General features: G+C 36.4%; 1 protein-coding gene across 8 annotated transcripts in view; it reads right to left on the bottom strand.

The window, feature by feature from the left end:
* LOC117411148 (regulator of G-protein signaling 7) overlaps window positions 1-22,320 on the bottom strand; it is a 118,531-nt gene that overhangs the window by 70,381 nt on the left and 25,830 nt on the right. The window lies entirely within an intron of this gene.

Genomic DNA, 22,320 nt, shown 5'->3' with positions numbered 1-22,320 from the left:
AACCTAATATTAGATAAAAGGGACCCTGAGTGAACAAATAACACAAAAAATTGATACATATTTCATTTATTTATTAAAGAAAGTTATGCAACACCTAATGCCCCAGTGTGAAAAAGTAATCGCCCCCTTAGACTCAATAACTGGTTACGCCACCTTTAGCAGCAATAACTGCAACCAAACGCTTCCTGTAGTTATTGATTAGTCTCTCACAGCACCGTGGAGGAATTTTGGCCCACTCCTCCATGCAGAACTGCTTAAACTCAGTGACATTTGTGGGTTTTCGAGCATGAACTGCTCATTTCAGGTCCTGTCACAACATCTCATTGGTGTTTAGGTCTGGACTTTGACTAGGCCATTCCAAAACTTTAAATTTCTTGTTCTTCAACCATTCTCATGTAGACTTGCTTGTGTGTTTCGGATCATTGTCTTACTGCATGACCCAGCTGCACTTCAGCTTCAGCTCACGGACAGATGGCCTGACATTCTCCTGTAGAATTCTGCTGACCAAATATTAAAAACTGACACAGCCCAAGCAGTTACCTTTTTAGTATTCCACTCTTTTTTATTGGCTTCAACTGTATTAATAGTACTCATGGTTTCATTTCTTTCCTGACCTGTTTTTAAAAATAAATACTGTCGGTTCCATTACCGAACTGTTGCGGTCTAAATCCTCCAGGAATGTGTGACATTGGAGTCACCAAGCAAGTTAAAATTTATATGGAGGAAGTCTGACAATTTTTTTTTTTTTAAACGTTCTTAAATGCTCTGCGTAATAATATCTGTTTGTAAAAATTCGTAGTTGCTGGGGCTTGTTTTTACCCGTTGGTTGTACTGTAATAATTCAATGGCTTGGAATGCCTGTCAGCCAATCAGGATGCAGATATCTCCCAACCCATTTTATAATACACAAAAATCATATGGGCTTTCCACCGGTCATCTATATAATAATAAGAAGAAGAAGAATAACAACAACATATACACAAAGGGCGGGCACCCTGCACCACCATTTGATTGAACTTGCACTAGCAATACCATGCTTCATACAATATAGAAATTCAACACCAACACCATAGCTGGATGTCCCCCTGCACATGTGACATAACTTCTTGACCTTTTTGTAAGTTGCAGATACTCAGCTGGTTACAAAACAAATAAAAAAATCAAAAGCAGAATAATATCAAATGACTTATTTTACTGCACAGCTCCCTGCATGGATTCACAGAGGCGTGAATTGAGACTCCTTTTGAAGACCGAAATAAGATGTGTCCTTTTGCTTTGAAGAGTTATATGGCTAGAGTGTGTAAACATCCAAGGGAATGACGTGAAAGGATCAGAGTTTATCATCCAAGAGCAATGCTGAATATTAACATTACCCTGTGAATGCGCCTCACTCATGATTCCCTTAAAATCAATCTCAAGAGAGGCTCTATTTTTTAACGACTGAGAGTTGTGTCAAACTATAATTCTGTATGAAGGTTTAGTGAGGCAGTAAACTCTTAAACCTCTTATGACACATTCCACTTACACCTGAAACTAGATCCAAGCAGGTGAGTGCAAGAAGCATTATCCCATTGAATCAATCAAGCAATCCTTATTCAATGTATCTAAACAAGATAACTTAACGAAAAACTGAAACTGAAAAATGTGACATTTCGAAAAATCTAAAATGAAATACTGTACTACTATTATGACTTCCGGTAGACTTTTGCAATATCATTTTGTAGTTTCTTTGATTACATGATGTTCAATAAAAGATCTAAATGATGTTCATATTATTATTATTATTATTATTATTATTATTATTATTATTATTATTATTATTATTATTTCTCAATCCTAAAATTGTAGGTAATGCTAAACTTTTGGTCATAGCTGTATAAGACTATCAGATCCCGAGTAGGGAAAGATCAGATCATCTTTAAAATTGAAAGAAAATTGACTGGTTCTCAAAGAAGCATCTACAATACAGGCCTTCAAAGTGACTGAACGTACCTGGCCTATTTCTGTCAAGCTTTTCTGGTGACTGGTGCCTCTTTCATTGCTGAAAAAGTACATTCCATTCTGGCTGGTAAGAGCAGATTAAGACAGGTTTTAATGTATTCTTATAAATTCTTGACTTTAGTGCTGGTTTAAATTGTGAATTCTAGGGCAGCATTAACCAGAAACAACCAGGATGAAGTCAAGGGCTTGTATACCTGCTGTATGTTTTTATTAAAGTGTATAAAGCTGTAGAACCGGAGCCCTCACAGATATATGTAAGCTCATGGTGAATGTATAGAATAGTATTTCTGGAATACATTTTGCAAAGATAAAAGTATATGATCTGGGACTGTACACTTATCCTTTTAGTTTTTGCAAACCATAATCACAATTACCTTTATCACAATTTGTGTTGTTTGTTACGGCTGCTATAAGGTTAGCGACAATAAATGTAATTACGGACTGTGTTTTTTTTTGTTTCATTATTGCTATTTAGCCAAAGCGTGAGCATGAAAATCAATTGAGCACTTTGACACATTGAGGATTATATGTACCATATCCCAGAATGACAAAAAATGACACCACGATCGGAAAAAAATTGTTATAATTAGTGTAATTAGTTATACTTTAATCAGGTCTGACTAAAACTGCTAAATAGAATACTTTAATTAGAAAAAAACATGCATGCAAGTCTTTTTAGTCTTAAGGAAACTTTAATCCTGACGGTGCCACACTTTGATAGACAAACTCCCTGCCGTATTAGCATTTGATTCACACAATCACTTGACCTAATACTCAAGCTGCCAAGAATAAGCAGCTTTCCTCTGTACCAGTATTAGCTGCTTCTGATTGCATTCATATCTGCTTATCTACTTAAACCAGACTGGCTCCTGGAGGGGCACTGGCACTATTAACCTAAACCTTTTACTGTTGTATACAAAATGGCCAAGAAGCATCAATCATGAACAAAACAAAACCAAAACAATTGTGGCTAACTATAGAAATCAAAAATAGTTATGTCCTAGGAGAAATAACTGAGGAAAATGTGAATAAGATTATAAAGAAGCCCAAAGGCTAGAGTTTTATTTATTCCACCACTAATGGGCTCTGGTGGGGAATAATCAGGAGGCCCGAGAGCTAGACCACTCTCATTGATGTGTAGAGTTTGCAGATATCAATCTGACATGGCATTGTTCATTCTCTTTTTGAAACAGAATGATCTTCTGAAGGGTTATTAATATCCAATGGGAGCCTATACTTTTGATCAGAGTCTCAAACACAAAAAGCAAACTCTAATAGTATGCTGGCTTCATGGGAGCTTGCAGTTGATTGAGCTCCTGTCTTTCTCTGCTCGACCTGCTGCAGGCAACAGAGAGTACAGCCTGCATTCAAATGGATTCAAAAGCAGAACATGAAGTAAAACTAAATATACTGTTGTAATGTATATTTGTAATGTATATTGAAACTGCATTCGTAAAAGATTTGTTAGAACAATGGATTTTTCACCAGTAATCACCAGTAATTTAATGCCTTCCTTTTCAATAGCAAACATGCAAGCATAAAAAATACATCCATTTTCACTGGAATGTGCTTGAACACTCTGAGGAAATAGAAGGCAGTACCACTTGCAGCCCGGCAAAATCAGTCGAGAACAATTGTTTCTATCGGCCAAAGACGGAGGCCAGAAGTTTTATAAATAGGTTGTTATTAAAGAATGTATGTAGTAGTATTAAATACTGTAAATCCATAAATATTTGCAAGCCTTTTATTTTGTACTTTTCACATATGAAAAAAAAAACGCAAACATTTTTGGCACAAATATCAAATTCCACTAACAATACATACTTTGTATATTGCAACAGGTCACCATACATTTCTGGAGTAAAATAGGTCTTATGGGTGTGATTTGCCTAATATTTTGGTCGCAAATATTTATGGCTTGACAGTATATCAGAAATGCACTGCAAATCTCATTCTGGAGTAAATCTGTCAAATTATCTAATATAACCTTGAGAATTTACCTTGAGAATTTAAGGTTCTGCATATATAACTCATTAAATATTAAAAAGAACAAAATAGTTTAAAATTCATGTTGCTCCTGAACTTTATTTGGCTCCTATTTCAATGTTCTTCGGTCAAGTCATTTTTTTTTTTTTTTTTTTAAAGTGAGTAGCAATTACAATACAACGATAACTTCAGTCAACATCACATCATAACTAGGGGTCTACTTGAATCGCGTAAATTTACGCATTTTTTGCTGGTAGGTTATGGAATAAAATTAGGATTTCGAAGACATTTTGCAGACCTGTTTAAACATTAAATAAACCCAATTATACAATATTTCAGAGCACTATAAAAGCCTAAAATAGTGGTGCTTGCTTCTTTACTAAAACAGAGTGCTGTCATTTGTTAAAGGCAAGCATGCAACATCCCCCAGCAGTTGCTACCGACATTCTCTGTCTGGTGTGGACCTGCCCATACATTGAGACTGCATGTTCTGCATCCACTGAATTGGTTGGAAGTGTAAGGCAAAGCTTTGCCAACTTATACAGATGTGTAAATCGATTAGAAACAGTCCCAAAACACGATTACCCAAGGGCATCTGACATATTGTAATAAAGGCAATACATGAAGCACGTTCGTTGTTATGTTGTTTGTCCCATCCAATCATTTATTTTATTAGTACCAAGTTAAAACAAAGAAAACGCGCCTATTCAAGTCTAAAATTCTAACTGCGTTTAAAAAGTAAGCAGCAGGTTGTTTGAAGCGAGGTGGCTGTGCTAGATCGTACCTGTAGTACTGATTTAACATGGCTACAACCGACAGGAATACAGTATTTTTTGTCTGCGCCGACTTTCCAGTTTGTTTATTGAAAGTTGTTTATTTTAAGTTCTGTTCAGCAGCCTCTGTAGTAGCCTTTTACTTAATGTGTGATTCTGAAGCTAATAAGCGATATATCGTATTTTCTCCAAAGACACATTACAAGATGTGCAAAACAATTACCTCCAAGTGCATGTACAGTTTCTTGGGAAATATCTTGACACGATCATCATCCAAAATACAATTTTTTTCTTTGTCGTCCATTTCTGGTATTTTACCTCCAATGCTGAAAACTAGATTTTAGCAACCTAAATCAAAACAATGCAGCACTGACTTTATCCCACCCACTACTGTACAGTGCAGGTCACAGAAAAGCCATTACAGACGCACCGATAGGCTGATCAAAACATTGTTGTCATTTGAACAGTAAACAAGAACGTTAACTGCTTTGGAGTATTTTTTTGTCAATGTTATTTGTCTAAGGACGTATTTTTTTTTGCCTAAAAAATAAAAAAATAAAACAGCCTATCTACATAAGGAAGATACGTAGTTTGCGTCGCTTGCGTTGTGCAGAAGTTCATTTAAATTAGGTTTTGTTTTGTTTTTTTCTCTCCGTACCTGTCCGGTATGCATTGGACCCTAAAGGAGGTGAATTTTGCGGTTACCCCTCAATTTCCAGATTTCCGCGAAATCGCAATTTAGGTAGACCCCTAATCATAACACAGTAACAGTGACACTGAAGCCTGTGGCATTTGTTACTGATTTGACCGATTACAGTAGTTGCCAAAAGTTTTGCATCTCCCTATAGAATTAACACATTTTGCTTCATAAAGTCGAATGAAACCTGCTGAATAATGTTGCATTAACATGTTGTAGTTTTCCATATGCTTAACGAAAAACATCTCTCTATTTGCATTAATTATAAAGCTTTTTATGTAATTGGCACAATAAAATTCTTTAAAGACAAAGATATTTATCTATAAAGGTAAAGGCCACAAATCTCCTTAAACTGATTCCAGCTACTTGCTTGTTTTTTTCTCAATGATTGTTTCTTTGTACCTAATAGCAGTGTTAATGTATTTGGTTTTAGGATTTTCTGATTCTTTCTATATTCCTACTGACATCGGTTATTTATAACTGTGAAACGTAAAAGCTGTTACTTGAGTCACTGTCTCAGCATTCTTGGAAAAATAACCCTTGCAATCTCAAGAGGCTTTCCGGGAAATGGATTTAGTATCATACTGTACCTGCATCCTGCTGAGAAAATAAGGTGAATCTGATCTTGTCTGTAGGGTGTTGCTTTAATTAGCTGGCACTGGGATACTACAGCTGCATAACCATGTGTGAAAACTGTCAAGCATGACAAGGCTGGAAGTATGCAACGCACAGTTACTGAAGTTATTCTTGGAAAGCCAAAGGCTCGGAATTTTTGTTTTGAATTCTTGTTTTGAGTTCATCACTTTCTTAACCCCTTGATGGGTCTGAATTTGATTTCCCTTTATGCAAGTTTACAGTGGCATATACTGTAGTAAGAGCAGAGTAAAGCGTAGTGTAAGGTAAATACAAATTGATATATGATAAATGCATCTTACAAGAATTGCAACTTGCAATATTACTGTGACAATGTATCATGGTGAACTTTAATAAGGGTTAGGTCATGAGTCAGTACACTTTGGTACACTTAACAGTCCTGCTTGGGAGAGGCAGAGGTTGTTCTTGAGGTTAATACTGTAGCAGAGAAACAAGGATAACATAATTGTCAGTGTCTTGTACTCTTCTGAGAATTAATTTAAACCTGAACTAGGTTTATACTGTTAAAGTGAAAGATTTGTATTGCCTCTTATTAACAAAGTTAAATCTTTGGTAACAGTTCTGGCTTACTGTGAGAAGTTGGCTGAACATGTTGTTTCTTAGATTGCAATGAAAATATGAGAAACAAAAGTGTATTAAGAACATAAGAACATAAGAAAGTTTACAAACGAGAGGAGGCCATTCGGCCCATCTTGCTCATTTGGTTGTTAGTAGCTTATTGATCCCAGAATATCATCAAGCAGCTTCTTGAAGGATCCCAGGGTGTCGGCTTCAACAACATTACTGGGGAGTTGGTTCCAGACCCTTGCAATTCTCTGTGTAAAAAAGTGCCTCCTATTTTCTGTTCTGAATGCCCCTTTATCTAATCTCCATTTGTGACCCCTGGTCCTTGCTTCTTTTTCCAGGTAAAAAAAGTCCCCTGGGTCGACATTGTCAATACCTTTTAGAACATGTATTATTTATTATTATTATTATTATTATTTATTTCTTAGCAGATGCCCTTATCCAGGGCGACTTACAATTGTTACAAGATATCACATTATACATTATTTCACATTATTTTTACATACAATTACCCATTTATACAGTTGGGTTTTTACGGGAGCAATCTAGGTAAAGTATTTTGCCCAAGGGTACAACAGCAGAGTCCCCCACTGGGGATTGAACCCACAACCCTCTGGTCAAGAGTCCAGAGCCCTAACCACTACTCCACACTGCAGCAGTATTTGCAGTGCTACGCATCCTCTGCCTCACCTGACCCATTTCTACTATTTTTGCTTTTTGTATACTTACATTCGTTTTCTTTTGAATATTCATAAACTGATTTACGTTTTCTCCCCATTAGTTTTTGATCACACTAGTAGTTACTACGCCCAGCAATTGCCACAATAGTCAGACTTTGATTGGCCAACATGATCAGGTGATAATGTGGTTATGAGGTGACAGAGAACCACGTTTGAACGTTATTTGATCCTCTGACGTCTTATTGCTTATTACAATGTCGAAGTCAAAATAAGACAGCATTTTAATTAAAATTGTGTGTATTTCCTAGAAAATAGTACTGGGAAAATACTGAATAATAGACAAAAATCGGGTATAAATCAGTAAAAACCTGTAATTTTTTGGTAAAATTCAGAATAAACCGGAAATGCGGAACACTACTCATAAAGTACCTTTAAGCTATAAGCCTTTGAATGCCGCAGTGTTGAAGAGGGTCTGTGTAGAACAGGTTTGTCTGAGTTGGGGGATATGCTTTTTTAATTAGCTAGTAGTTTAATTTGCTTTTTAATTGTGTTAAAATTAGTTAACTAAGATTTTTTTTTTTTTTTTGTAGTTTGGGAAGGATTATACTTATTAACATCAGGACTCAATACATTTAAATTAATAATATTATACTACTGTCCTTAAAGAGTAAGTAGCGGGGTTCTGAAAAATATAGCGTCGCATGTCCCCATGTGTTGCTACAACTGTTTAAAAAACGTATCTGTAATTCCTATTTTCATTGTTAACATCCTGACAACTTTTTACACTTATAACTTTAAAGCTCTTTTCAAAGTGTCCACTCCAGTGCAGCTATAGTGTAAGGATTATTGCCCACATTGTCAAACAGGTAACACAACAATAACGACCCATGATGTGGTATGGAACAGAAAAGCCAGAGCACTTGTTGTTATGGTTTTTTATTTTTATTTTTTTAATCTCTTCCCGCGGTGATTTAGAGGACATATCTCAAACCCCAGTGCACTAGAGTAGCCATTTTGAAAAGAGCTTTGAAACACTTTTAAGTTATAAGTGTAAAAAGCTGTCAGGATGTTAACAATGAAAAGACAAATTACAGGTACGTTATTTAAACAGTTGTAGCAACATATGGGGACGTATAACGATATATTTGTCAGAACCCTGCTACTTACTCTTTAAGTTTAAATGTGTTATATTAAGAAGGTATTGTCGCTTACATCTGCAGTGCAAGTTCGCGATTCCTGTTGAGGCTTCATCAAAAGACTATATTTTTGAAATTGTAATTACTTAATACACATTATTAATTGCCCTGATTTGTAATATGATGAAATACTGGGCAAAACTAGAAATCTAACTGGTTTGAGTAACAAAGATTGCTGATGGAAAATTAAACAAAGTCATTCAGTATTCAGGTCTTTCCCGTTCAGTTGACAGCACAGCACCAAGGGGCCGGGAGGACTGATGTGAAATGAAGGACATCAGTCATAATCCAGATAAATTGGCAGGTCTACCCATGTCACATTTTTCCCATTTGCTTTGCTGATGGCCAAAAAGTAATGGTATTATTTAAAAGCATTGTGCTTGACACTTTTTAAAGCACACTGTGTCATTATGTATAAAGGGTATTTCTACCACTGCAATAATGTTAAATAAATAAAGAAATACAATAAACTGTGGAAATTAATGAATTCAAATAATGTCAGTGTGCATGCTTATTGAAATTATTGGTATCTATATATATATGTACATATTATAAACATATGTATATACCAGTGGTGCTAAAAGATTGTTTTTCAATTTCCTTCAAAATAGGGGTGCCTTTTTTTCCCAATGTACAATGGTCATACACAGTACAATACAGATGTGGTTAACTTTGTTATATCTTCATCATGGAAATCGTTTATGTATTCTATGAAAATTATATATGATGTTACATTTTAAATGAGTGAACCAGATGAATGTTAAAAAAAGACGAGGTAGTCTATACCTATAAAACTAAGGGTCTAACCTATAGCAATATATGAAAGTTATATGTGATTAACTGACGATATCACTCTTGTCAGGTGCAGTATGTATAAAATGCCAGAGATGCACCTTTTTAACATTTGTTCTGATGAAGACTTGTTTTTGTCGAAACGTGTTAGCAAACACAATATTTTGAAGTGTTAATGTAAGAAAAAAGAGTTTGTTTTATTAAGTATCTGCTACGGATGTGGATGGGAGTTGTCGTCTTTTTTCCTTGCTGCTGTTTCACCACTGGAAGGTATTTATTTTATATATATATATATATATATATATATATATATATATATATATATATATATATATATATATATATATATATAAAATGTCCCCCTAGAATATAAAAATAAACTGCCATTCCGTGGAGAATTACTCACTTAGCACCAATCAAAGTTAATCTCACCCTGTGAAGTTCAGCAAGCTTCTAATTGAAAATACCTGAAAACAATCAGCACTTCATTAAAAAGAACCACCTACAATACAGGGGCAGGACAAAAAACATGCAGCATACACTTTTATTGCACATAACCGAGCTGTCCCTCCCCCTGATTTATATTGTGTATTATATACTGATGCACAAAATAAACGCAACACTCAGGTCAAATGGATTTAATCAAATATTCTAAACACAGATATCAAACAAAATCACAGAAATTGTGAACAAAAATACAGATCAAAGAATCATGATAAGTTTTCAGTATGAAACGTGACCCACTGTCAGAATGAAAACATTACAAAGTTAGTATCGGGTATGACCTCCCTGAGCATAACACAACCCTGGCAGCGTTGACGTATAGACCTGATCAGCCTCTGGACAGACTGATGTGGGATGTTCCACCACTCTACCTGTGCAGCTGCAGCCAGCTGGTGAAGGTTGGCTGGTCATGGTTGTTTCCTGTGGATGGCACTGGCAATTTGGTCCCACAGATGTTCTATTGGACTCAGGTCAGGAGAAAAAGCTGGCCACAGCAAGACCTCGACATTGTTTTCTTGAAGTCATGCAATTTTAATCCTAGCACTGAGTGGTCTTGCATTGTCCTGCTGGAAAATTGACACTTCCGGATTGGCTTGCAGGAACAGAGAAACTGTTGCCTCAAGGACTCTGTCAATGTATCCCTGAGCAGTAAGGTTGCCCTCAATCTGCACCAAAGACGTTCTTGTATTAAAGGAGATTCCTCCCCACATTATCACACTTCCACCGCCCCACTGGTTGGCTTGAACAACACAACAGTCAGCATAATGCTCACCACGATGTCTCCACACACGTTGTCTTCCATCAGGTCTGTCAAGGGCAAAACGTCATTCCTCAGTGACTAAAACACTCCACCACTCTCTCTAACGCCACCTCATGTCGATAGCAACCAGGCGGGGCATGGTCGTATCTTCCGCAGTTCTTGATTCTTTTCAAATGGCTATTTATACAGATTCTTAATCAACTCATTTTGGCAATTTTAATTCAACTCAAATACCAAATACTGAGCACCTGGCGTTTTTATGAAATCACATGACTTAAGCTCAATATTTTGTTATCTCAAGGAACAATACTACTCAAACAATCAACAAACCTATTTGCTCACTATTTAAAATGTAAATAACATTAAACATGTGCCCAATGAGTTATTGATGTAAAACTCAGACTGTTGCATTTTCGTGCATCAGTATATATGCTGAGCTGAATGGCTGATTCAGGTTTAGTTTACGTCTAGAGAACAGATTTCATTGCTTTAGCATTGGTGAACCCAGTAGACAAAACTCAATGAACTGCAATCATATAGTCACATCAATTTATGGTGAGACTACTGCAACACAGCTATCTGACTGGCAGCAAAGGCAGCAGTGTGGAGTAGTGGTTAGGGCTCTGGACTCTTGACCAGAGGGTTGTGGGTTCAATCCCAGGTGGGGGACACTGCTGCTGTACCCTTGAGCAAGGTACTTTACCTAGATCGTTCCAGTATAAACCCTGGATAAGGGCGTCTGCTAAAAAAATAAAATAAATAAAGCATGTAAGGGTGTATAATACTGTATCTCAACCATCCCAGTAACTGATAAATAAAAGTGGTTGGACAATAAAATCAAGCATTTTAAAATTTCCATATTTGACAGTTCCAAATGAACCTAGCTTTGGTGAGGGTAGTGCACCTGCTGGAAAGCTGGACATCTTTCTGCAGCTGGGGTTTCAAAGTAATTTTTCTAAGCTATTCAAGCACAAAAAATCATCCTAGCAAAATGCACTGTCATACTGTAGATCCCTGTGCATATGATTTACAAGAATGTGCCCAGGTCTAAGGAATGAATCTCGAGAAGAGAAAAGGTATGCACAGCAAAATAACCACCCTAAGGCTCATCGCAATGTAAACACATGAGGAGGAAGGGTCAGTAATTACAACCAGCAATTAGCATGAGCAATGGGAATGTTACTGACCCCTGCCTGACAAGGTTATTGAATGATGACATGAATAAGAAAGTCTCTGTTACCAAGACAACCAACTAGAAAATTGAGGCCATACCTGCGTCACACAGCAAAAAGCAGACAAACATACCCCTAACGTTACTTCCCAGTGATTAAAACAGATACATTTATTATCAAGTTAATATGTTTGCTGGCTGTAATGTTTTCTCTAAACTGGAGAGCCGGCAGAATTTATATATATATACACACACACACATCATAAAGCTTTCTTGTGATAGAATACAAAGAAAGGATAATTCATTCAAGTAAACAATATAAAGTAAAAAGCACCCACTTTATTTAACGATTAGATACGATTCACTGATCATGTACTCTATAACACCAGATTGGAAATGCATTACCCTGTCAAACAAGTATCTACTATTATAAAAATTATTTAAAATTGATTCACTTAAATACAGTCATTGATCGCCAAGGCTTAAACTAATTTTAAACAAGCAATCAAATATCACAAAGAACTATATGTCACAAAAAACTGAACTTTTTAAAACTGTGTCTGAGTGTAACAGGTCACATTAAATATCTGTGAAATCACAATATTCACAACTCTGAATAAAAAAGCAATATTTAACAGAAAAAGACCTTGAAATCTAATGTTCTTTCTCTTTTAAGGTTGTCCTAGAAGCTCCAGCAGGAGGTATAGGTCCCTGTGATATAAAATCCCTGAAGTTAAAAGTACTAAAAATGGCTACACAATGAAAGGATCCAGAGGCTAGCTCAAGGATGCAGCAAGGACTGAATTGCATTGCATTTTGTAACCTGATGAAACCTACAAATTAAAACTGAGGTATTTTTATTTTTAAAGGAAATGGTTGAGATTCCTGAGTGGTAACACTATTGGTAACACCTTAATTGTTCTAACTACACTCTAATTACACATTAAATACACAACCACATGGTAAATACAGTGTAATAACAAAATACCTTTAGGAACTGCAAAACCTTTTATAAAATGGCATTCTTATCTTAGTGGGTTTTAATGTACCTTTAAAATTGCTGCTTTTGTATTATTACTATGTGTTACTGTTGTAAATGGTTTGATTGTGGCAGTTGTATGTGTGCCATGCTACAAATGATTGTGGTTTGTTCTTTTTTCTGTTATGTACTGTGTAGTGCTTTGCGATACTTTTGTATAAAAAAATATAAATGCAATAAATAAATAAAAATATGTGTAATTAATATGTTATTACAGTGTAACTGTAGTGTAATTAGAGAGACTTAATTTAAACGTGTTTGCCTATAAAATAAATAAACAGTAAGTATTTTAAATAGTTTTCTTATTCAACAACTGGATTAAACATCGTGGATTAGATTTAAGACATTTCAAATCATCCATCCATCCATCCATCCATCCATTATCATTAACTGCTTACCCCTTTACAGGGTCGTGGTGAGCCGGAGCCTAACCCGGCATACACAGGGCGCAAGGCGAGACCACACCCTGGACGGGACGCCAGACCATCGCAGCATTTCAAATCAGAAAACAAAAAACTAACGGCACCAAAATGGAAGCTTAATTTTAGTTCGTTATCCATAGGAACAATTCTGATGTCAGAAAATTAACTTTTTCAGATACGAACCTCTAAGCTACACTTCATAGAGATTTGTCTGAAATGTATGTGGAAAGGTGACAGAGAGAACTGGACATAAAGGAGGTGCGGTCCAAGGTTGAATCAGACAAACACAATGCATGGAAAATATGTGCTCCATAACGTGATACCAGAAAGGCACCGCCTTATCAGTGCATATCTGGCGAGTTATACACCTGCCACGCAGCTTGATGTCCTGTACTTTTTTTCTCCTCAAGGACACTTCAGCATCTCTGCCAAAAAGCCACACTTGATGAGAGAGGTGGCACTGGAGTAGCTGCAGGATCCACAACAGCTGCTGCTGTCCGTGTCTCAAGGTCACATCTTTCTCTGTCCTGTGATGAACTGCCATCCCAATCACCCATGAAAATAAATAACCACTGAGCGGCTCTTATCATCATCTGGAATTCTGCTTAATTCTAATCATAAATTCAAGTCCCCTGTTGGGAGCTGAACTCAGAGCATTAGGATTCTACAGAGCAGTGCTTTATCAATTGCCCAAACTCTAAAATGACATTAGAATGGATTTTACAGCTTTCTTTAGGAGGATTTTTTTTTTATACAGGAAACTATACAATACTCAATACTTCAATTGCACACAGTTCCTACATATTTTGAAACATTACATGAGCTTTATATACTTTTTTTGTTTCAATTCTTTTTTTGTTCTTTTTTATGCTTTAGTTGCTTTGTTAGAGCCTTTTGCTCTATAAGTTAGAATATTTATTCAACTTTTTTTTTTTTTAAATGTAGGCCTAATCATCTACAGTATTTCTTCTCAAATCCACTATTACCTAATGAAGGCACCTACAGTATGTGGTCTTTAAAGCTTGTATATATTCAACTTCTGTGTTGGTACAGACTCGTTTTCATATTCACAAAAGCAAATACGACAATTTGTCTATAAAGTGGGTGGTATTTACATTGGAGAATTTAGGGCCATGTGGTTGGAGTCCACCTCTGTACTTGAACGTGAACTTCCATTAAATATGGCCTACAGTGTCATTTTTAAAAACATGAGTCATCACTTACTGTGACTGACTCACATACTCTAGGTATTGTGGCATTATGTATTTCTCAAAATACCATGTGCATTGTGGCAACAAAAACACAGTAATGTTGTGTGTGGAGGGGGGGTGGGGGGCTGTCAGTTGTGCAAAAGTTGCAGAAACGTGACTGGTGGACATTAGTGAGCCAACAGGGACAAACAGTGGAACAGGAGCAGTGCCCGAGCTGGTAACTAAATAGGCTTACAATTACTTAAAAGGGTGGCAGGTATTTCTGATAGCTGGTTCCATATTTTCTACCCATGTCTATCAGGCATAATTCACTTTATATTACTCAACGGCCACTGGACCCCCATTCTTTTAGTAATATTAAAAGAAACGTACTGTATAAAATTCTTTGACAAACGTTTCGACTAGAGTTTTTTCTCTTCAAAACTTAATCGTACTTTCGGTCACTTTTTTTCAACCTAGGGTTTAGTGTGCTCCACCACCAGATAATAAATAGTGAAAATCTCCCATTTAGAGAAATGTGTCTGTGCGCTAGTTATGTGTATCAGTATCAAGTCCACCCTCATAATGAATGAATTAATCTACCCTGACATACAGCACTCCTTTTAAGGTAATAATGCAACCATTCACTGTGATGGTGTTGTCAAGACACATGAGGCAGCCTTCAGTCACTTTCACCAGAATACCTGGATATCAATCCAGTTAAGTATGCAAAAACTAGAATAGCCTGATTAAGAAGCCAGTGAGTGTATAGACAAAGCTACTTCGTCAAGCAATCACTCATTTAGCTCTAATAGATTATAAAACATACTCCTACGATAATAGTATGTATTCTATTTAAAAATAAATATCAAACAGAAAATGGTTCTTAAGATCTACTGCCAGCGCTGTATTGAAAAAATATGGGCTTAAAAATATGGGCTTAAAAATATGGACGTAAATAGCATTATATGTCCCGACATGTTGCTACAACTGTTTAAATAATGTACCAGTAATTTCTCTTTTCATTGTTAACATCCTGACAACTTTTTACACTTATAACTTTAAAGTCTGTTTAAAAGTGCTGTTCAAAATGGCCGCTCTAGTGTACTTTTCTGTTCCGTATCACATCATGCAGTGGCGTAAATTTGGTTTCAAAAGTGGAGGGGACAGTTTCTGTAGCTGATGAATGCATAAAGATTATTCTATCTGAAATAATGAAAAAGTGAGGGGGACATGCCTCTCGTGTCCCCCATGTAAATTCCACCTATGACATCATGGATCATTATTGCTGTGTTACCTGTTTGACAATGTGGGCAATAAACCTTACACTATCAGTGCACTATTATTATTATCGCCACTTCAATGGAGTAAGAAGTACAGTAATAGACTGACAGACAGACATTAGTCACAGTGTAGAGCCAGCAGCTGGAGTTCCAGCAAGAGGTTGGAAGGGTTAAACTAACAGCTGATTTCACTGAAATTGTCTTCAGACAAATGCATGTTTGTTCATATGATAGAGAGTTCATATCAAAAATGCTGAAGTTGTAACAGAAGCAGGCTGGGGGGGGGGGGGGGGGCTATGTGAAGGATGAAAGTGGGGTTTATGGAAGAGACATTTCCTGAACTATAAAAAGAAGTGGCGGGTATTGTGTTGCTGTTTTTATGTATTACATTTTTTTTTAAAGTGGTCCAAGTTGATGTTATCTGAAAACGGGTCTTTTGTTGCAATGCTTCTAATAAAAAAAATGATGCTATTGTACATTGTCAAGTGCTTTTAAACCCTGGAAAATATAATAGCTCCAGAGGGCAGCTTATTGTCCAGTGGAATGATCTGTATCCTCACTGATGTTGTTCTACTGTGTAATGCGCCTGACCTGGAAGACCTAAGGAGTGGCAGAGTGGAATACACTGCTGTTTGCCATTTTTGTAGGGAGCACTACTATTAAGAACTACTATGGTTGTGGAGGGGGTCTGTGACTCAGAATCTGTCCAGGCTGCTGAAATGGTAGCCGGATAAATTATTATTATTATTATTATTATTATTATTATTATTATTATTATTATTATTATTATTATTATTATTATTATTATTAGTCATTTAGCAGATGCTTTTATCAAACGCGACTTACAGAGACTAGGAGGCGAACTATCACAACTGCTGCTGCAGAGTCACTTACAATTGGACCTTATTTGTTTTCCTTCTCACCCAGAGCACCAGCAGGTTAAGTGACTTGCTCAGGGTCACACACAGTCAGAGTCAGTGGCTGAATTGGGAACCTCCTGGTAAAAATCTTCTTTCTTTAACCACTGGAGCACCAAGCCTATGATGAAGAATTACACAATTGTGAATGGAACTGAAACAAGCAACTAAATGACTTGATCTTAAAATAGATGGCCTGTTCAGTGGCATTCAAAAGTGCTATTTTCATATATTTTCATTTTCGTTTCCCTATCAGATGCAGCATTTCTAAAACTCTATGGAGCATAACATATGCACCATCTGTAATGTTTTAATTAGTATTCAAATTAGCATTTTTTTTTTTTTTGTTCCTAGTGTCTCAATATTGCTCGGTCATGAATATACAAGTAGGGCAAATATCGTTCATTCTGTCAATCATCAGGTGTTTTTAGTGTCTTTAGTAGTCTTTTTGAAAATGTCGAATGAAATTTCATTGTCAATAAAATCTACAATAATGTTTTTTTTGTTTTTTTTCCTGAAAATAAGGATTTGTAATACACAGGCACCATTTTACAAAATATGTCTATATTGAAACTGCAATTTTTAAAAATTTAAATAACCCCTTATTTTTTTGTATTATTAATTTTTTTATTATTTAAACAGGACACTGGGAATTCTGTATTTATATTACTGCCTATCTGCCTAGGGATAAAAGGTGTTACCTTGTCAATAGTGTCCGTCCGTTAATCATTTTGTTCTAATAGATTATGACAAATCTAACAGCTGTCCATTTGATGAAATAGGCCCTGGCCAATAATGTCAGTCCCAGTAAGCATCAGCCAGTGATAGCCAGACACATGTTTCAGGTCCTGATGCACAATGGATGCTATCAGCTGATAAAATGCAATGCTGCCTATCTTGCAGCTAGTGTACTGTGAGTTAGCATTTCACCACTACTGTACTGCACCTCATTAGAAATTAGTGTTTTCTTACAGTAAGTTAAAAATAGAAGGGTGCTCGACCGCCCTTTTGTTCTGAGCCTATCCCCTCAGTCACACTAACCTGGATGAATTTGTGATTATCACTGATCTATAACCAGACATTTAAACCAAACAAGACCACATCTATGCTTTAGGAATCTATTTGGCATCTAGTGTAAGTTGTTGTACTTGTCGTAGAACATGTGGGTATGAATAAAACAATACATATAATTATATTCTATATTCACTGTAAATGTAGCAAATGAAACAAAAATGAAACGTTTTTATATATTGTTTCTCTACTTCAGCATGTATGTTGCCTTTGAATCACAGTGCTAGAAAAGAAAAAAAAATTCTACAACCAGGCAGTATATGCTTATGCAATGTCTTTCAAACACTGGGCATTATTATGTCTGATGGTTCCACCATGAAGACTGCTGATGTAGCTGGGACCATAGAGATACTGTAAGCAAAACGTGAGCTTTGGTTTCCATCAACACTTTCAACCACCTGGAAATATTCTAAAACCAACAACAACAAAAAAAAGCCATCTTTCAATTGTAGCCGTTTAATATAACAGCAGTGATACAGCAGGTGAACAAACACTTCTTCTACAGCCATGTGACGTACTGAGCATACTGTACTTAAAGACAAACACCAAACAGACCATGCTGGGAAAATGTAATGTGACAATGAGGATGCATGAGTGCTCATATTGTGTTCATGCAAGAGTGTAACCATTGCATTTGAGGAATAAAAAAAAAAAAATTATGAATTGATCAAAATCAATTTAGTTGTTCATTTAAGAGTGTTTGCAATGAGCGTTCAATGAACATCCAATCCCACTTGAGTAAATTAAATACTTCATAACAGCCAGACAGAGCCTTAGGCAAAGAAATTGTGAAAATACATGTCTGACCTGGATGCAAGAGCAGAACTATTTCAATACAATTGCTCATCCTAGTACCAAGATGGCATTGATTGTTAGTCAGTAATGATTGGGGGAATCAGGAAATATATGGATTACAAATATGCAAGCCTTAAATCAGGACTCTTGGAAGCAGTTTGTTGGTTCTTGGAAGGAGAATGAGCTAGCAGTAAAAGCCGAGCATATCTTAGCATGTGAAATGGAGCAGTAAGCCGAAACCACCAACCTCCATTTGAATGGAAGAGCATAAAACGACATATCAAAGCTTTTCTTCTGATTCATTTAACGCAATGGTATGAGCTGATCTCCAGTATACTGTACCCATGGACAAAATAACAAACAGATGTTTCTTTGGGAGTGTATGCAAACTAAGAGCAATTGTTGACCATAGTGCCTGTGGTTGTGTTTATTAATTTTCCGTTTCATATGTGACTTTAAATATATATATATATATGTATATATATATATATATATATATATATATATATATATATATATATATACAGTATATATATATATATATATATATATATATATATATATATATATATATATATATATATATATATATCCCTTTCAAGAGACAGCAGCCACAGTAGTCAAATGTAACCAACCAACCAAAGCAATTAACAAAAATATGTAAGACACACATAGGGTACTGCTATCTCGTGTAGCATGGAGGAAAAAGAGAACTTCCAACATGCAGAATGCACCACACAGATCAGAGTTCATGATTTAGTTATGTGAAGGTTGTGATTACTTGATGATGAACGTGTTGCCCCCCGCAACCTTATCAGAGCAACATGTTTAACTCATTACCTGATATCAGCTTCTCATTTACATCTGTTTATCCACAGTTCACTTTCACATCCATCTATCAACAGTTCACCTATTACAAGTACAATTTCCATTTTTTTCTGATGCAACTTGATAAAACCATTTGGATTGTTTGTTTTTGATGCTGTAAGTGTGTCCTTCTCTTACGTTACCAGTGTAATGTTTACTGTCATTAGTCTGTACGACACATAGATTTTCATGGCTGCATGTCATTTTGTATGCACAGTATGCAGGTAGGATTACATCCACAATGAAAGTCACCACAGCTTGCTGCAAAGCCATTTTCCTTTTACTTCTCTGACACTGTGGCACAACCCTGTTGGGAGTCAGACCACCGCCTAGGAAGTGAAAAAAGGTCATTCCAATACAACCACATACCATGCATATCACAATCGGCACATCACTTGCACTGCCGTCTGTGATTTTCAATATGCCCCATACTGGTATGACAATACCATAACTAATCTCCCCAAAACTAGTATTAGTAAAAGACTCCCCCACAACTACTACCTGACAATGCCTACTCCTTGTTCATTGGAATTCCATCCTAATCGCAAGCCCCCTTCCTAGCAATACTAAGAGGCGAGCTCTAACACGTGTTTTTAACTGTCATTTAGTTAAATCAAAAGAACAATCAGGAATACATTAAAAAAACGAAGTCCCTGGTTATTGGTGCAATTCAGTCACCCTTCCAGAAACTCACCACTGCATTAAGTAAAAAATGTCTGCTTACGGCCCTTATAACACATACAGTGCATACTGTACCATGACTCCAGTAAGTGTTATTGAATATTGCTTTAGAATAATAAAATAAAAAAGATTCTACATTTGGTTTGGCTAAATGGGTAATTATCCAAGCAATAGTAGATCTAAAATCTGTCATTTGGTACGTTTGTTTTAAAATGGTTATTAACACATGTGCTGTAGATCAGAATCCTCATTTCATCAGACACAGCTTGCTCATTTTCAGCACATGACAGAAGACGAATACAAACCCTATGTCCTCATTTAAAAGGTTTAACCCGGCTTAGAAAAGTGGTTTTAAGGGGATGCAGATAAAACCAGATAACTAAAACACTAATAAAACTGTTCACTTTGATATGGCCATGTAAAATAATTGCATATAAATTACTTTAACACTTGTGCAAAGTCATTTACATAGCAGGTTGCATCGAAGGTCTCTTTCAATCTGAATTAATGATAATGTATTGTACTACAGTTATTTGAGTTCAGTTGGCAATTAACATTTTTCTTATTCTGCTAAAGACCAGTAACAAAGAAACTTGTGGTGTGTAACTGCAATCCATTCCAATTCCAGCATGTCCTCTTCCTGGCTTCTAAAGAAGAAATGAAGATGGCGGGGATTGAGAAGCTAGTTAGCATTCACATAGCTGAAATGCTCCTGAATGCAGCCCATAGTGAGGCATATACTTTCTCAGAATATTGCTGATGAATGATGCATCGTTGACTAAGTGTCTGCTTCTCAAATGCTGTCATGTATTGGTGACTGCAGACTGCATGTTATTTGAGAGACACCCAGTGAGTGTAATGAGTCTAGGCAGGTTGTTATCGGCTTAAATGAAAGCAACGACACTTGAACCCACCATACTGTCTGTGAGTCCTGGTGGCTAGTAGACTGGTGACAAAAAACGGTGTCTGTGGTTTAACATTTAGTTTAATCAGGGAGATGCAGACTGGCTATAGTATACTGTACAGTATAACTTATTTGGAGTAAGACAATTGTATGCATGCTCACTCTTAAAAGAAAGGAAATTAATTAATGAGGCATTCAAAAATGGCATTCCTTTGTTCCAACCATGGTGCCTCTGGACAGAAGGTCATTTAGTTAAAATCCTGCTTGACATATGATGAGCACACTGCATCTTTAGGGTTCTGTTAGGATATAAAGCAGCCACTTGGACAGCCCCTTTTCCAATCGGAGGTCAGGGGTTCATCAGTAACAGTAATCAGCAGGGGTGTCTAGTGAATGTGCACCCGAGTCACGGCACCAAGGCACCAAGGCACCAGAACCACAATACAAAATGGTGAATTGCGGAGATTACATCCTTTTACCTTGTCTTATCCACAGGGGCCAGCATTATCTGTAACAGCAGTGTGCCTTTACTGACTGAAGTGAGACACAAAAAAATAGACTTTCAGAAGCTGGAGCTCAACTGATGTTTTCATATTTGGTACTCTAAGAGTACCTCTACTGCTTGACTTCAGCACAAAGGTTGATCGAGTTGATCGACAGAAACTAGATACTGAAGGAGATTACCACCAGTACACTTGTATATAAAGGTCAGAAGATTATACAAATAAGACCTGGATTTTATTATCCTGGTTTCTATCCAAGCCGAAAGGAATGTTTCATTCTAATAGGCTATGGATATTTTCAATGCTGTTTGAAGCACTCATTCCCTATCATTGTTGAGTATCAGCAAAGAACTGTGGTTTTAAATACTTTGCCCTTCCTTCTTTCTAGAATAAAGTATTTTACAAAAATAAAAGTGGCAGAGCTTTTAGCTGAACAGCACATTACTTGTGCACATTAGCATGTTCTTCATGCAACTGTGGAATGATAAATGGTAGCCTGAGAGCACACATCATTTGTGAATGATTTTATCTCCCGTGGCTCATAACTCTAGCTGCCACTAATGGTCCATTTCTGATGGTGTGATATTGAAGGTGTTCTTCACCTGACAGGTTAGGACGTGGACAAGCAAAAGCATTAATTTACATGGTTAACATTTGATAACATGTTGTGGTAAGGATGGCTGTAGTGGTGATGTCAGCATCCAGAAAGCAGTACACAAACCAAAGCATACGGGGCAAACTGCGCTGCTGCGCTCGCATTTTATTAAACAAACAAAAGTAACAAAATAAAGACATAGAAACTGGTACACACAAAACAAACGGCTCAAGGGCCAAAACAAATAAACACAGAACGTAAAAGAACAAGTATAT

This window comes from Acipenser ruthenus, chromosome 6 (genome assembly GCF_902713425.1).
Source record: "Acipenser ruthenus chromosome 6, fAciRut3.2 maternal haplotype, whole genome shotgun sequence".
NCBI lineage: Eukaryota > Metazoa > Chordata > Actinopteri > Acipenseriformes > Acipenseridae > Acipenser > Acipenser ruthenus.
The sequence above is the reverse complement of the archived record's forward strand: the minus strand, read 5'-3'. Positions and strand labels throughout refer to the sequence as shown.